This window comes from Pristis pectinata, chromosome 6 (genome assembly GCF_009764475.1).
Source record: "Pristis pectinata isolate sPriPec2 chromosome 6, sPriPec2.1.pri, whole genome shotgun sequence".
Classification (NCBI taxonomy): domain Eukaryota; kingdom Metazoa; phylum Chordata; class Chondrichthyes; order Rhinopristiformes; family Pristidae; genus Pristis; species Pristis pectinata.
The window spans coordinates 29782774-29798440 of record NC_067410.1 but is presented as its reverse complement, the minus strand read 5'-3'; the positions used below and the strand labels follow the sequence as shown (position 1 = coordinate 29798440).

General features: G+C 40.3%; 1 long non-coding RNA gene across 1 annotated transcript; it reads right to left on the bottom strand.

The window, feature by feature from the left end:
* Positions 1–1115: 1115 nt before the first annotated feature.
* LOC127571770 (uncharacterized) lies at positions 1116–15133 on the bottom strand. Its single transcript, XR_007956509.1, has 4 exons — positions 15080–15133; positions 14481–14581; positions 11163–11275; positions 1116–1249 (listed from the first exon to the last, which is right to left on the bottom strand). It is a non-coding gene; the product is annotated as an uncharacterized LOC127571770 (long non-coding RNA).
* Between the last annotated feature and the right edge of the window lie 534 nt (positions 15134–15667).

Sequence of the window (15667 nt, the reverse complement as noted above, 5' to 3'; positions counted from 1 at the left end):
GAAATTTGAAACAGTCAGAGAGCAGATAACAACACTGATTAAATCATTAATATACAGGAAAAAGAGTAAGGAAGGGCAAAGACTTGTGTAGGACAAACAAAGAATTTTCCAAGTATCACTAAAAGGATGGCTTAGACGGGATCTATACAAGTTGCCTTGGCAACTCCTTTTATTTGGAGAAACTTAGTGGAGTCAAAGTTTTTCTGAGTAAGATCGTATTGTGTAACAGAGGGGGATTGGTTGATTCAAAAGGAGAGGAGAGCCCTTAATCTGATATGTGGGGGATGGAAGTGTAGGAGGACTTGACGTCCATGCATTATGAGAGTCAGTATATAGTCAAGAACACCTGCCCTACATGTAATAAAATGAAATAATTCATCATGGTTGTGACAGTTTCAATTCAGTTAATTTGCAACACATGAATGATCACCATGTCAGAGAAAGTAGGCTTGAAGTATATTCAACAATGGGCCCTTAAGCCTTCTGTAAATGAAATCAGAGAGCTGCAACTGCATGACCCCAGGCAGCTCTTCAACCTTGCAAATAGATGTTGGGTCATTGTGTCACTGGCGGTATCTCTCAGTTAGATTCTGGCCTAAGTGGTGACAGGCCATCAGATCAGAACCAGACAAGGTCATTGGGCAGAGAAAGTAATCAGTGGGTCCAGAGCAGATGAGGTGACTGGGGCAGAGAGTTACTCAGGAAAGGGAATGGAACAAGAAGATAGGGAGAGACAGAAAAGGTGATCAGGGCAGAAATAATCAAGATTGGGAGAGGCATTTGGGAGGGCAGAAAGCAACTGGGACATAAGGCAGCAATCAAGGAGGAGGTTATCAAGAGAGAGGAAGGTGATTGGGAAGTGGAGAAGCAACCGAGTCAAAGGTGATGAGGATCAGGGAAGATGATCAGCAGGAAGGAAATTGTTTTGCAGGTGGTGTGGTGATTATAGGTGAAGGTGATCAGGTGGGAGCAGTGGCGGTGAAGGTGATTGGGAGACAGGAGAGATTATCAGAATGACACTGGTTTTGGATTCACCTTTGTAACCATTCTGTTTGGTATGCAGCATCCAGCAGTGCCCTAGCCAATTAAAATTAAAAGGCTAACACTTTGAGACACAGATGCCAAAACTTCAGATTTCATCATGTGACACCTGGCATAGAATACATACTTATCTGTGTCTAAAATGTTAGGTTTTTTTCTATGTACCTGCCCATGTTGGCTAAAATATTCTGAGGTATTTTCTTTCCATCTGTAAGAAAAAAAAACATGTATCATTCAATGTCTATGGTATTTTTTAAAAAAAATCATACAACAATCTGCTGCAAATTATTGCAAGTATAACATGCCATGGTAAAAGAATAAACCTGCTGCTTTCAGGCATGACGCCACCTCAAGACAAATGAAATGGTGTTACTTCAGGCATTGCTTTTATAAGAACCCAGCTCCCTTTTTTGCAACACATCTCAAAATGATATGACAAATAGAGGGCATAGGTTAGAAGAGGCCCAAACATTTACGTCACAGCAAGAGGTGTTTGCATCCTTTAGTGAGTCACAAATGTATTTTTGACATGATATAAATTGAATAAAATCTAGTCTGCTCCTCACAATTGCTATGTCTGTTTAAATTTTCTATCATTTAAGCTTTCACAGCTTTTGATGCTGCAGTAGCCACCTAGATAATTTTTCATGAGTAATCTTTAAAATGCTGGTATACACCTCCAGCTTCCACCTTCATGAATCAAATGGAAGCATTATACCTTAAGCTACATCAATTTTATTAATCTTATTTGTGGCAAATATCACCATCAAAGAATTAAAAAGGTGAAATTATCCCTAAGTGCTTTGGAAATAAAAGGTGGCAGCTTATAGCTATATTCTGCCAGAGTTTAACTGAAAACTATAATGGCACTTAAACTCATGTGACTTCATGCCATTTGCTACCTGACTCTAAAGCCCCAATTTTAATTCAGGCAGGACCCACGTAGGTAGGGCCATGGTAGATGGCATATCATCCCGTCCTCTGCAGCATTAAGAGCTGAAATGTTTTGGAGATAAAGCTGCATGGACCCCATGAATAAGTGTGGGGATCATGGTTCAAAATTAGCTTTCATTGTGCTCTGGTGCAAGCAACTCACCAGCCTAATGCTGCTCATTAATTTGTATGATTGATGCTAATATCTTAACAGGGAGCCCACATCATGTGTGGCCAGCACCAATTAAAACTAGCCTCCTCTGCTTAAGCTTGTCGACATCACTTAAAGGGGAAGTGTGTCATGTGTGGAGTAAATGCTGTGAGAGGTTACAGAACCTATTCAGGTTCTGGAGATGCCATCAATGCCACAATATAATAAAAACTGTGTTCCATCCTGATCCTGCACTGGGGCCTTGGTGAAAGACATGGAGAAAACAGAGACAGGCCCTGACAGCAGAAAGCCAGGAACCTTACCAGACAAACTGCAGAGGTGGTAGGTATGGAGAGCAAAGGGAGTCAAACCCAGGGGTCAACCACTGAGGGCACATAAGCATTGCTTCAAGACTTTCAATGATCTCACGCAAATGGTTAGTGTCAGTGAATAATTTTTCTAGTTCCACATCCTCCAGTCTCCCACCCTGCTCATATACAACACCCTGTCACTCAACTATCTGTCACTCAGAAATCATACCTAACTTGCATATGCCCCACCTCATCCTTACACACTGAGTATGACTGCACAAGCTTGCACACAATCCTAGCTATTCGACAATGCCAAGGACACATTTCACTCACTCTTGCAGAACAATGTGATGCACAGTCAGCGGGGAGCAAGTGTGGCAGCAGGACCTCACCAGTATGGAGGAGACAGTCCTTGCCAGTGTTGGAGCACCCATTGTTGAAGTCATGGGCAACAGTAGAACGGAAATGATAGAAGTCTATAATGCATGTACTTAATGTAATTATGGCTGGTACAGACAAAAGGAAGAATCACAAAGAGAAAGAGGACAATTGTATAAATCTTGTATATTCCATTCTCTCTTAACAACAGTGCACAATTGTGTGTGTCACTTACATCACACATTTACAAACACTATACACTTTGCCCCTTTCTGAAAAGAAAAAAAGGATTCACAAGTTCACATTATTACAGATTTAATCCGAGTCTCTTTGATCTTCTTAAGGAAACGTATTGTTGACATTGTATTCACTCCTTGACATGAGGAAAGTGTAATTTCTTGACTCAGTTCAATAGAGTCTGGTGTTGTTTCTTCCACTGTCTCCACCACATTATTTGACACTGAATCATATGGTGAAGCAAGTGAGTGCTTAATACCATTTTGTTTCATGAAATTCTCAAATAGAAATGAATGAAGCTGAGGACCATTTTGTTATACTACCTTTTCTGGTGAGCTATGTCATGAGGAAATGTTTTATCTCTTCATTGGTGCTCCTAGGGATTCAGGAGTTATGGAATTATGTGAATATAGCAGATATTAATTTAAATGAGAACCAGTCTTCAGCTCGTAATGTAAATTGCAAGCAGTAATCAGCTTGAAGTTAAAAGGACAGTGGGGGGACTGGCTGTTCAAGAGTTTGCAAAGTGAAGTGACCATGAGACGTACTCGTATTCATCAGCCAAACATAAAACAATGGGGTTATGTTAATTGGCCTACATCAAACCAGGCAATAATGGCTAAGTTATTCTGTACCATTGTGACCAAGTTCAAGGAAGCTTGCAGACCAGACTGACATTGTCACTTAGCATGTCAAACATGGTCACAGGCATATTTGCTCTGTCAATAGTTGGGATATTTGTGTACTCAGAGAGTCAGCCCTCACAACATTAATGTTGGGTTACTGGGATCTCTGTCCTCAGAAGCTTTTAGACCATCTGTGTGAATTACTTTTTCTCAGTAAAGGTGTTTGAACATTCAGAGATTTATCCCATTGCAGATATGTCCTTTTGCCTGATAGCTAAAATATTTTGCCATTTTGAATTGACAGATATGCAATGAGTAGTTTCAATACATCTGCAGCAGCTGTTTGTGCCAGTCTCTTCAATGTGCTTCAGATTCTGCTTTGGAACTCCAGCCTTATCTGCTGCTGCATGACAGTAAATTGCCATCATATTTGACTGTCTCATTGAATGAATTTTTTTAGTATTTCTCAATGCCATCTCCAAACATCATAATTTTGCACAGCCGATTAATGTTCGTATTTAACAATGAATTCAACAATTTCAGATAATCAGCTTTTCCACTTTATATCAGAACTGGCCATTTCTGAAGACTGATCACAAGCTTGAAATATTAACTCATTTCTTATTCCATTGATGCTGCCTGAACTTCTCAGTATTTCTAACAATCTCAGATTTTATTTCAGGTTTCCAACTTCTCTGTTTTGTACTTTTCTGTTCCAGATTTATTTTACATTTTTTTCTCTCTTTAATCCTCTATTTTGTTTTATCTCATTCTATTTACATCTCCTCTGGACACATTGGCTGCTACCAACAAACCTACATCCCCCCCCTCTCATCCAACATCACCACCACTTGTGTCATTCAGTTTACCTTGGTCTCCACTCTAGCACAGACTTTCTCATTATTCTCTCTGTCCATCCCCCTTCTCTGCACCTTAAAATATACTTGATTTCTAAGTGTTTTCACTTTTGACGAAAGGCTGTCATCCTGAAACATTACCTCTGCCTGATCTGAGTAATTCAAACAACCTCTGTTTTTATATATTTTTTTGCTTTTGAGCGTAGTCAGTTTATTAGACTAGTGATTTGTTGTATGACAACCGGTTAAATAACGCCTGAACTAATCTTCCAGAGCATTGAAATCAAATCTCACCCTTGGAGCCAGGGAGTTTACATTCAACTGAGTAAATCAAGCTTAGTATCAGTGACTATGAAACTACCAGAATGTTGTAAAAATCTTTGTGGGAAGGAGGTCTGCTATCTTTCCCCAATGTCCTCTTTGTGAGCCCAGGCCACCTACAATGTGGTTGACTTTTAACTACCTTATGAAATGGCCCAGCAAGTCACTCTGATCTTCATTTCAGGGAAATAAGAAGTTGACAATAAATGCTCTCCTTGCTAGTGACATTCACATCAGTAAAAGAATAAATGAGCAAAATAAATGCAGCAACCGTTAGGACCCTTAACACCCACTGTACTGTGTACTACAAGGTTCCTACTGATCACGGTAACTGTACCACTTGCATGGGTTACCCTCTGTAGTCATGAGTGCTTAACCCACTGATATGTTATCATGGCTCAAGTGTAAATGGCACATTGGACTGTCAGAGAATAAAGGTGTGATAACTGCTACCAGGTTACTGACACACATCTGCTGGGCGGTGAGGGAGTGAAATCCCTTCCAGTTGCAGTTAATCTCAGGGTTGACATGTGCTTCCAGCAAAGTGGTCTGTGTGCAGCTAATTGCATTTTGCACCATAGGAAGTCAATGATCCTCATTAAGCTGGGTGCTGAATAGGCCTGCTGCTCTCAGCTAAGCAAGAATATAATATAATCAGCTCTTGAACAGATAGATATCTTTCATGGAACAGAACAATAAACTGTGGGAAGTCGCAGCTCCCACTTGAAGGAATCCAGTGCATAGAAGTCCATGGTCATAGTCAGCTTGACAGCCATTGGGAGTCAGTCTAGTCCTCCCCCTGCTCTATTGCAGTTGCAGTTATAGCAGGTGGAGTAAAGCTCAAGTGCGGATATTACGCAAATGTAAACACCTCCTATCCTCAACCTGGCTGAAGCTCAGTTTGAAGCATTGTTTCCTAAAACCCCTAGGTGGATACAGTCTCTTACTATGAGCGTTCCACACCTCTTCCTGCACATCTTCCAGCAGCCTGACCTGCTCTCTATGTTCTCTGTATTACACAAAGTGTCAGTGTTTGAGCTGCTGGCTGCAAGTGAGAAATTGAGTGGCAACATGTCCTCATCTTCTCTCCCTTCTAGTTTCCCATCAGCTGCCCAACTTAGGAGTTTTTGACTACTTGAAGTGAGAAAGGCAACCTTAGACTTTGGTGAAGAGGGGGACGAAAGTAAGAGGTGCAATTCTACACCTTGTGCAGCTTGTACATTCAAAGAGTTTTGGGGACAAAGGGAGCAAAAAATAGTATGTAACTACAAAAAGTCAAATGTCTATTTGCATTTATAAATGTTTAACACATGCACCCTACATTTCTGTAAGTGCTTTTGATTTGCCTCTTTTAAATAAATGAGTTGACATCTCTGTGAAGATAATGCATAGAAGAATGTAGTTTGTTCAACATTCATGTCTGGAAACAATAGCAGAAAATGGCATATCTTGTCAACTTGAGATATAAATGCTGGAAATACTTAGCAAGTCATGCAGTAATTGCAGAAGAGAAATTAAGTGACAGATGTGGTACATGTGTAATGGTTATGTGAAATTAATAAATTTGGAAGTAATGCCATAAAGTCTCATGATTTGAAGTTATTGATCTCAATGTTGTGTCCAGAAGGCTCTAACATTGGAAGATGAGATGCTGTTCCTCCAGCTTAAATTAAACCTTATTGCAACTGTGCAGACATCCTGAAGGGCTGAAGTCAGATTGGGAGTGAGACAGAATTAAAATGACTGGTGACTGGAAGCTCAGGATTTATGGATTGAATGGAGGTGTTGTCCTTTGCAGTCTCCCAATCTGCTTTTGGTCTCTGCGATCTAGAGGAGATGACATCAAGAATAGTCAATGCAGTACGTTAAATTCAAAGAAATGCAAGTAAATTGCTGCTTCACATGGGAAGACTTCTTGGGACCTTAGATGGTAGGAAGGAAATAAAATGGCAGCTGTGGCATCTCCTGGGAAGGTCTGTGGGGGGGACTGTTAATGTCATTCTCAAAGCAGTGGACTCTTTGGAAGAGCAGAAGTTACCAACAGTAGTTTCTGAATTTCTATGTTTTATTACTCATGTGGCTATACCAGAAGTTGCTGTCATTTTCGCAGTGTGGAGATGGCATATGTTGGAAGCTTCACTGTCATTGCAGTTGCAAAGTCTGCCTTATTATCTTTCTAATCTGGTTAGTCTCACGATTACACTCCATGCTCCACACTCCAGTAACTGTCACACAACATTCTCATCCTGACCCAGAACTGAACTCATTGTTCTGATTAGCAAGTTCAGCTCTCTCAATTGATTCTTTATTTGCTCTTTGTTTGCTTGTTCCAACTTCCGATGGCTTGAATAGCTTTAGCTATTTATCTCTGCTTTTTTCCACTTCACTCTATGGGAGCCCTCTTCTCTCGTGTTTCCTTATCACCTTCCTTTTGTTGAATACTTCACACTAAGTATTTTTGTATGTGGCAATTAAATTTCTCTGCTAATTTCTACCATTATTATCCAAAAAGGGAAATAAAATTATGTAATCTTTAGGTCAGTTGAATAAAAAGCTTCTGTGATGTAATTGTAAATGTGATCATTGATCTGCAAGCAAAGTTATTTCTAGAAGCAAACTCTATCAGTCATTGTGATGTATATCATTATACTTTGGTAGTCATCAGTCAGAGATGTGATTAACTTCATATGTCATACATTTAATTCTTTGTTCTGCTTGAGAGGTTCAGCCTCTGATCATGGCTGCATGGACAGTACAGCTTCCTGCTTTCAGTACCACTTTAATTATAGGTTTCCAGATAAATGCATGACTGTTCTGTGAATCATTTTCTTTATTATTACTCAGGCAGCACCTAGCATTTACAAGATACTGCAAAGATCATTCCCATAAGTGTGTACCAGCCACCTTTTGCAGCTACTCCCAATAAGATTGCCAGTTATGCTCTGTAGTCCATTCCCTATAGAAAGATGAATTTGTATGACATCCTCACAATCAAAAGTAAATGGAGATTTCCATTTGATTAATCCTGGGTTGATTTAGATTCAGATTACAGAAGCAAAAGGTTAATGTCTAATCCCATGGTATTATCCATTTACAGCTGCCAGAGTTAACATCAGTGGATGTCATACGACTGCAGAAGCTTTTTATGAGTTATTGGATAACCCTTATTTTATGAAAGAACTGATGCCATATCTTTATTTTTTACCATTCTCTTTTGTTTGGTAGCAATTTGCTTTGTGGTAATTACGGGTAGTGACTATAAGACCATAAGAGAAGGGAGCAGAAGTCGGCTATTCGGCCCATCAAGTCTGCTCCACCATTCTATCATGAGCTGATCCATTCTCCCATTTAGCTCCACTCACCCGCCTTCTCACCATAACCTTTGATGCCCTGGCTACTCAGATACCTATCAATCTCTGCCTTAAATACACCCAATGACTCTGCCTCCACAGCCACCCATGGCAACAAATTCCACAGATTCACCACTCTCTGGCTAAAGAAATTTCTCCGCATCTCTGTTCTGAATGGGCACCCTTCAATCCTGAAGTTGTGCACTCTTGTACTCGACTCCCCTACCATGGGAAACATCTACTCTGTCTAGGCCTTTTAACATTCGAAATGTTTCCTTTCATAAATCTTTTCTGAACCAGTAAAGGAAGGTCATAAGACCACTGGCAGAAAGTTTCATTAAAGGAAATGAATTCTTATGATTTTCAGATTTATTTTACCCAAAGCATGCAAACTATAACAAATGAAGATAAAGAATGACGTATGAACATAAACAAGGAACTGTGGGAGAAAATAGTATAAGTTATAACTTGCTACATTTTTGGACATAGTTTAAGCATTACAACATTGGCTACTTGAATTGTGATACTGCAGATGCCATGTTATCAGGTATCTACCACAATGGACTCAATCGTCTAAACTGATGACCCTTCATCTTGGAAGTCACTTGCATTCCCACTCTCAGCATCCTGGGCCTTCCTCTTGGCCACTCCTGAGATATCTGGCCTCCTCTCGGCTGCTTCCAGGATTTCTGAATCTCCTTCTCTTGTGACTTTTGAAGATAAATCACAATAAATAGAACATAAATATTATTTTTCCACACATTAATCTGTCGTTACTGCAAATCAGCCATGGTTTTTGAAGGTCATCCGGCAACTTAGGTAGGGCCTTAGTACTTACACTTCAAAATTGGCTGTAAGTACTTTCTGCATTTTGTAAGGTTGTGAAAAGTGCTTTATCAATACAAATATTAATTTTCCATAAATTTAGTTTACATGTACAGTGTGCTTTATTATACAGGTAACAGCATAGTACTGATGGACAGGTCCTCCCCAGCTTACAGCAGGGTTACGTTTCTGTGAACTGTTCATAACCCAGACAGTCTGCAAGTTAGAAATGCGGCCATGAACCAAGTTGCAACACAGCAGACGATGCCTGCAGCCCCACAGCAGCTGGCAAATCCATCCCACCATTCCCCCCAAAAGCTCGCTCATACATATGGGCTGTACATAAGTCAGGCATTGGTAAGCTAGAGAGGACCTGTATTTGAAGTGATGATATGACCTTGAAAGAAGAGGCTAAAAAGTGCAGACAGCTCCTGGGTTTTGTGGGCATTGGCAGAGACTGAATCTAAGTGTTGGATGCTGAATTGGAGGGAAAGGAGACGAAAATTGGAGAGTTCTACGACCTTTTGCATTGCTGAATTCACCTTGAATGGCCTACCCCTAACTTTAAGGTCAAGGACCATTATTCCTCACTTTACTAGCAGATGAAGTAGTTTTCTGTCTTCCTTACCAAATCCTTCAGTCATTTTAAACACCTTTATTAGGCCACTCTAAGTCTTCCATACTTAAGTGAATGCAAGCTTAACTAATGCAACGTCCTCAAAATGTAATCACTTCCAGTGAGTCGGCACTGCTCATCCTCCAAACTCATTACATCCTTTCTGATGCAACTATAGCTTTTACAACTATAGCGTGAATTCCACTCACATTGTATTCCAGTCCACTTGAGTTTATGTTAATGCTCTGTTAGCCTTTCTAATATTTTTAACCTATTCACATTCTGCATGTTGTTTCCTGAATCACTCCATTGATCCACATTTTTAGCTGCTCACCACTTAAAAAATACTCTGATCTCTTTTTGTTCAGGATAACCTCACATTTACTGCATTAATATCCATCTGCCAGAGCTTTGCTGCTCCCTCAATCTATCAATGTCTTTTTGCAACTATCTTCTCTCCACTGCTCTAAATATAGTTCAATGTAATAGTGTCATCACCAAGCCTGGATACCTGGTTCACTATGTCTTCATCTGCCATTGATAAATACAGCAATCTCAGTCCCAGCTATTGATCCCAAGGGGTCACCAATCCTGCCCAATAGAATACATCCCCATTATCCTTATTCTTTGTCTCCTGTCTCCTCTTTGATTCCCCACCCACATCACTGGGTTGCCTCCAGTCCTGTGCACTTTCATTTTGTTAATGAAATTCTAAAAATTATTCAATAAACTTCCTCACACTAGCATACAATAGCATTCATGGACATTCAAGCACCGTATTTATAATCTTGAAGAACTTCAATGAAGTTCCTTAGACATGCCTTACCTCTTAAAAGTCCATGACAGCTCCAATTCTATTTGTCAAGTGACTCTGTCCCAAATGACAGATTCTAGTAACTGCCCCATGATAAGAGAGTACTATATCCACAATTTCCTGTTTTCTCTTTCCCAACCTTTTTAAATAATGGAGAGACCATTGATAACTTTATAATCAAAATGGACGACACATGTATCAAAACCAGGAATAAAGTATGTCCAATTACTTTACCTGTACTTTTTTTGACAGAGTTGGCCGCTGGATGTTGTTCAGTTTTCTGCCCTGAACTTCCAGCCTGTATGTGCAAATATTGGGTCAAATCCTCAAAAGAGTCATAGGGAATTTTAAATAGCATGTGCCCAAAGAATGCATTATGCATCATCTTGTATAGTTTTTGATCAAAGAACAGGCATGATAGGATATTTGGTATATCAATTGTGTCAGTTTGGCCAGTATATTTGGAAATGAATGACATGGTTGAAGATTTCATCTATAAAGCTGATCTGAGGTCTGATATAGCCACAAGTATTGTGTACTAATTCTGCTGTTTTCCCTAATTTTATACTGGGTTTAATGATTACCGTCCTTCTGTAACAGCTTCATGTGAATATCACTCTGACCTTTACTGAATGATCAGGCTGCTGCCAACTATACAAGGAGAAGATGATTAATTGTTTGGCTAAAATTTAAACTACTCACCTCATGTATGTGCTTATAGATGGCAGTCTGATGGATGTAGATAGCTCCTTGTGGGCACTTGGATCACTGCCACTGACTGATTGTGGCTGAGAGGACCATGCCTGGAGGTCACCCTGCAAAGTGCAATAAAGGTCTGCCTCAGCTTTTCCATTGAAATATGACATGTTTCTCAGACTGTGGTCTAATCATCTCAGCTGAAATATGTGTCTTGGAGAGCAATTGACTGTGAACCGATGATATTATTTGACTTTGTCCCTGCTCCCTTCCTCACACACATACACTGAGATTCCTGTAAAGACTCCATGCTAAACCTGGAAAGAAAGAGACAGTTGCAAGCAATACACCAGGAAAATAAATGCAAATACTTCAAAAATAGCTGAGCCAATCTTCAATCCCTTTATCTATTCCAAGAAATAACATGTCTTCCACAGAGTCTTTGGAATTCCCAAAGTCTAGGTAAACCATAGTTCCCACACTGGAGTAATGAGGCATTTATCCCCCACTCTAATTTACACTTGTGTTGATTTGAGGTGCGTCATGTAACAATCACTGCAGCGCTGCAGCAGAATTTTGGGTCACTCTTTGGAAAAGATAAGTCATAAGAACACTGGATTTTGGTAGTTTAACACAGTGGTTTTCAACCTTTTTCATGCTGTGGCCCCCCAGAACATGTCCTTGTTAGATGGTGGACCCCCAAAGCCCACAAAATCAAACAATCGATAATTCATGCATACAACACTTAAATTACTGCACATAGGCCCTATTGAAATAGTGACTATTTCAATCACCGATAATTACCAGTGGTGTCTTTCAGTGTTCAGTTCAACGTGAAGGTTGTGCCTGTTTTGCACTGCAGAGTTTGTCCAAACGTGGTGGTATGTGCGACAAACATACGCGTATGTCATCCTCAATATTCAGTCTTGATCTGTATTTGGTTTTCATGGTAGTGACTGCAGAAAACGCTATTTCGCACAAGTAAGTGGTTGCAAATGGTAACAGAACATTGACGGCTTTGCCGGACAGCAGTGGATACTCCTGGGAACATGCTATCCAGAACGACAACAGTGACCTTCGGTTGAACTGCAAGTGCAAAGTCCTGTCAGATGGCAGTTCAGCCAATTCTTCTTGTTCACGTCCAGTTAAATCAGTAAGCATGCATTCAGACGGATTTCGAATCCAATCAAACATGCTTGTGTCATCGTCGCCAAAATACTCACGGAAATAATGTGACAGCTGTTGAATATGGTTCAAAATGGTGCTCGCAATGGCCTCTGTCTTAGTCTCGCTCACTGTCAGAAAGTCAGCCAGCAACGGAAACATATCATAGACGCCTTGCTCGCATCTTCCTTTCCAGATACGGAGTTTTTTCTGGAAGGCCTTGATTTTGTCATGTGTTTTCAGAACATTTGAGCCAGGTCCTTGTAATGATAGATTTAAGCTGTTCAAAATGTTGAAAATATCTGCAAGATAAGCTAATCTGGCAACCCACGTCTCATCTGTCAAGAACTGTGCCAATGATCCGTAATGCTCATTTAGAAAAATGAGCAGTTCATCTCTTAATTCATATACACACTGCACAACGCGGTCTCGTGACAGCCATTTGACTTCTGTATGTAGCAACAAATGCTTATGCTCGGCTTCCATTTCATGGCATATGTTTTCAAACAAATGATGATTGAGCAGCCTGGCTTTGATAAAGTTAACGATTTTAATGCACGTGGAAAACACATCCACAAGATTTTCATCCGTATCCTTTGCAGCCAAAGCCTCACGGTGAATCATGCAGTGGGCTGCTGCTACATGTGGAGCTACTTCTTTCACTCGTGTGACTAGACCCAACTTCCGTCCCGTCATTGCGGCAGCACCATCCGTGCATACTCCAATACACTGTGTCCACGCCAATGCCGATTGTACAAAAAAAGTGTCAAGCACACGGAAAAGTTTTTCACCGGTTTTCCCCCCTGGAGCACCTTGCAAAACAAAAAAATCTTCCAAAGCCTCTCCTTCCCAGCAATATCGAACATAAACCAACAACTGCGCAGCACTGGCAACATCAGTACTTTCATCGAGGTGAATCACAAATCTGACTTGCTGAAGACATGCTATCAGCTGGCTCTTGTATATCTTCCGCCATATCGCCAATTCTTCTGCTTACTCTGTTATCAGACAGTGGAATGGCTTTTAGTTTTTGACTGGATTCTTTTCCCAGTACAACTTCGCACATATCTACTGCTGCAGGCAGTATAAGCTCTTCTCCAATTGTGTGAGGCTTTCTGGAACGTGCTATTCGTAATGCTACCAAATATGATGCGCGAAAAGCCTTCTCATTTACAGTGGCGCAGGCTGTCATTTTGCCTTTCTGCTTGAGGTACAGCTCCTTTTGCTGCTCGAAGTATTCCTTCGGCTTACTGGCAATATCTGGATGCACTGTGGCACTTCAATTTCGCTGGTTTCATTGCATCCTTGGACAGTGTTTGCAAACACACAACACAGAGAGGTTGGTCTGCATTTGTCCCCACTGCAATGAAGTCATATGAAATGTATTCTGGATCGAACTTGCGTTGTTTTCTCTTTCGGTCACCCTTATCCCCTTTGTCATCAGAATCTTCTGGTTTCTGGTCAGCTTTTCTCTTCAGAAATTTCTCCATACTCAGCAATACACGCTGGACAGTTTAATTACTACTACTGATAAACAAAATTATCAAAACTAATCTAAAATTTACACACTTGCGCACTTTTTGTTTAACAGCGACGTCATTGTGGCGTAAATGCACGGTAAGTAAGCAATATTATTAAGGCACACCAACAATGTCACTCAGTCTCGCTAACACTACAGTGCACAACAGAATAGTAGTGAGTAGTGAACACTACTGACTACTCTGACTACACAAATTGAATATTAACCGGCAGCTTACCGGAAGGGAACACCGTCTAAGTCTGTAAGATTGTCGCCTATGACAGATAGAATAGATATGGTCGATTTTCTGAATAGTGGAAAACTGGAGCAAGCAAGTAAGCTACATCTTTGTAACAGATCGCTTTTCCATTTTTTTCTTGGCTTGCTCATGGACCGCCTGGCAACCCGTTGCAGACCCCCAGGGGTCCGTGGACCACAGGTTGAAAACCTCTGGTCTAACAAATAACTACCAAGAAAATAAATGAATTCTCAACTTAGCTAGGGAATTCAGTTGAAATTTTACTGTCCTACACTCAACTTTCTCTTGAACCTCCATTGTCACCACGACGTGCACCTGTTAAAATCAAGCTGGATATTTACCCTGTTAACTCACTCTCTAAACTTAGATGGAGACCTAATACCTGTGCTTGGGCTTGGAGTGATTAAAATGTATGATGATCCCTCCTCAGGAATATTGTCCTCCTCTAAGGTGTTTCCTTTGCCCATTGCTGCTGAGAAGGCTCTAGAGGAAGGAGAAATGAGACATGAGTTAGTCAAGGGTCATCAACTCTAAAAGAAAACTGTTGGAGATGCTGTAAATTAAGAGCTGAGTATGTGTGTGCTTGGAATGAGTTTAAAAGGTGGTATAATTGAGGTTGCCATTGGATGAAGGAAATGATAGTCAGGAAATTGTTCAGATTACTGACAGGATGGAGTTAGCACTATTAACAAGAGATAATGAGAGAGAAAAGGATATAAAAATCACAAGTTTCCTAAACTGAATCCCTGCTTATAACTTGTATCACCGCAAGCAGTGACACTTAACTTCCTTTGAAGGATGCATTCATGCTTTACAAAGGCCTGGTGTGGAAAGTGAGTGGGTTGCCTGCCTAGCGTGATCACACTGGCAGTTTGCCAATCAAATATTCACATAAAAAGAAATGAAATACAGACTAGCATTCCATTGTAGCCAAAAAAGGAAATTGAAATAATATTACAGTTAATCAAATGAAAGACTCACTCGAATCAAAACCCAGTGAAAGAAAGGGTAGGAATGCATTTATATGGAGTTTTTTCAGGTCCGGAGGATGTGCCAAAGTCCAATTTAGCCAATTAGTTACTTATGAAAAGCAAGGTCCAATAAATAGCAGATGACAGAATCTGCTTTTGGCGATGATGATCAAGGGGAGAACACTCGCCAAAATCCTGGCAGAGTTTATCCTTCCTCTTCAAGGTCTGTCAGGGATCTTTAATGTGCACCAGAAAGATGAGGCCTTTTCAACTGGGAAGTGGATACGGATCAGAGCCCTCAAAATAACTTTATTGGCAAAAGTGGTAAATATGCAGCTATTATATAGATGCGAATAAAGTATAAAGATAAAATATAATGCCCATACCTAACAGTAAATTAAAAAGTATAACAGAAATATATTCTCATTCTGTTGCATAGTATCACAATAAATTGCAACAACTTGAAGATTGTATTGGTCTGTTCATTTCTGACAGATGGTGCTGTTGATTATTGACTTGGAGAAACTAACATGGAAAAATAAAATTGATTTTGGGCTATTTGCTTCACCCCTGGCTAACTTTGTGAGGGGACAAACAG